Here is a 2,643-nt window from a genome sequence, read left to right as displayed (position 1 = left end):
AGATAATTTTGGCCTCATGAACCACCCCCCAGGGTTCCTGGTCCATACTTTGAGAACTAGAGGTATAAATTGTTAGCCAACATTAATTGAGCAATTATTCTGAACCACACACTGTGCTAAATGGTTACATTTCTCAACTTATTTATCTGATGTGTTACAATATGTAATGTGATATGTAGTGTGATGTATTATAATATCTGATGTATTATGTCTTCATTTTACAGAGAGGGTAAGTGACTTGTCCAAGGTCATACAGCCACTGTGTAGAAGAGATTGAACCCAGGCAGTCTGGTTCCAGAGCCAGGGTCTTTAACCACGAGGCTGTGGTGTCACAAACTGCTTTCAGGGGCTTCCAGCTAGGAAATAAGACACAGAGTGGATAAGACAGGGCAGTATAGCGAAAACCAAATCAGCTCATATATAACTGCTTCTTTTGGTTTCTCTACTGGTCAGTTTACCTCAGTGGGTTTGGAGGAACTTGACGGCAGGACTAAACCTCCTCCAAAGTCTACACCCAGTGGGTGCTTAGTAGGTGCTCACGAAGACCTTCCATGAATCCATGGCTGAATGAACAGGAAACACAGACCTAATGTTCAGGAGTGGGTGATGATGAAAGCTACACCTGTGTATGCTGATAATTTGGACGCTACTGGAATTCAGGAGGGAGAGAACCCAGCTGAATTTTGGCTTAAGCTTCCCGAACGTGTTTCTCCCCCTGTATGTTGGGGTTGATAGGGTCGTTGTGAGGATTAAAGGAGATGGACTGTGCCTCACTGGGCCTGGCTCCTAGTGGGTGCCTGGGAAAGATTGAATCTGAATGCCTTGAAACCTAAATTCAGTTTGCCCCCAAGTCTAGCTCAGCTGGTGACTTCCTCCCTAGTTTATGATTAAATAAGGTCATATAAATGAAAGTGCTTTGGAAAGTCTAAAGCTCTAGAAAGTGCTGGGTGTTGGCATTGGTCTAGTTTTCCAGGATTGGTAAATTTGAATTTAATACCTATTAGGCGCCCCCTCTTTCTCCTCCTTCCCCATCCCTCCCTTCCCCTCCTTTATCCAGGGATGGCAGTAGTTTCCTGGATTTAAGCTGTTCCAGCAGAAGGGGAGGGGGTCCCCTCCTTTCCTGATTGTCAGCTCCTTTTCTTTGGGGCATCTTGGGCTGAGTTCTCTTTCCCCAGAATACTTGCAAGGAAAAGAGACTAATTCCCAGCATCTGGCTGAATTAAAATAATTACATCTGAGAGGCTTTGCTTCTGTCATTCCAGCTCAGCATTCAGTGGGAGGATCAAAGGAAGAGGGAGGAGTCAGAGAGACAGTTTTCGCCAGAGTAGGGCTTCCTGCTCAAGTGAATACATTCTGCTGAAGTAGACAAACCCTCCTTTCATCCGTGGGGATGGCGTGGGCGGACCCCAGCAAAGGATTAGAGTGGACTCCAGCGAGTCACCAGCATGCTTACCAGCATGCTTTAGTAGGTTATAGAAAAGCCTTGCTCATCTAGAATTTAAATACCAAGAAAGTTCCAACAATCAGAATTTGATCCAAAATACTTGTCAGTGGTACTTGATGTTGATGATGATGAGCTTAAGCTCCTGAAGGACTTCTGAATCACCATTTAATTATGCTCAGCGGTAAAACTATTATTCGTATAACAGTGACCAACACTGTTATACGAATAGTCCTCACAATTATACGAGCATAATCCTCACAGTTGACCAAGAGTCTTATGTTTATAGTCTATTGGATTCTCACCCAGGGCTGGAGGCTGGGTGGATGTGAATGACTCTGGTTTACAGATGGAGAGATGTTGATGTAGCCTGCCTAAGATTGTGTGATTCTAGCCCAGGCCTTGAACTCTGAATCCTCAGTGAGTCTTTCCCTCATCCACAGTGAAGCCATGAGCCTTCATGGTTCATGAACATCTATGGGCTTTGTGGTCTTTGTGGGGCCAATAGCCTTAAGCAGGCTTGGTGAGTAGTGGGCTTCCGAAGAGAGGCAGGGGTGCTGTGGATGCAGGAAGCAGGCAGCACCTTGCCCTTGCTTTCCCAGACCTTTAGCTCCCCTTAGGCCTGCTGGGTACCCAGACCTGTCTAACTCTGGAGTCGGGAGTTCCTGGCCAGTGAGCATGTCCTCACTGCCTCCCCAGTCAGGTACCTGCACACGTTGGCAAAAGTGTGGCTCACCCCTCACAAGTGAAGGGAGTTAAAGCCTCACACTGCTGCCTCTGGGGGCCCTTACCCCTTAGGTATCACCAGCCTGCTCATATATTCATTCATTTCATTTCAGCATATTGCTCTGGCTCAGACCTCGCCCTCACAGAGTTTCCAATTTAGTCTGAGAGACAGAACTGCCAACCAGCAATCAGTACAGCAGTGGTCTTTAACCCTTGTCAGACCCATTGCCTCTTTTTTATAACAAGTATTTTATCATATTCTTTACTATCTGGAAGGAAAATTCATAGATAGTACTTACAAGTGAGGAAATGAGCCCTTGCAGCTACCTGGGGGAAGATGGGTCCAGGCAAAAAGAACAGCTTATGCAAAGACCCTGGGGCAAGGGAGAATGACAACTGATGTCAGAGATGTGAGGTTGTAGAAGGGAGTGGTAGCCAGATTGTATGGACTGCAGCAGTGGAGTTTAGCATTGAAT

This window comes from Pteropus vampyrus, unplaced genomic scaffold (assembly GCF_000151845.1).
Source record: "Pteropus vampyrus isolate Shadow unplaced genomic scaffold, Pvam_2.0 Scaffold18, whole genome shotgun sequence".
Classification (NCBI taxonomy): Eukaryota; Metazoa; Chordata; class Mammalia; order Chiroptera; family Pteropodidae; genus Pteropus; species Pteropus vampyrus.
Note: the sequence above shows the minus strand (reverse complement) of the source record.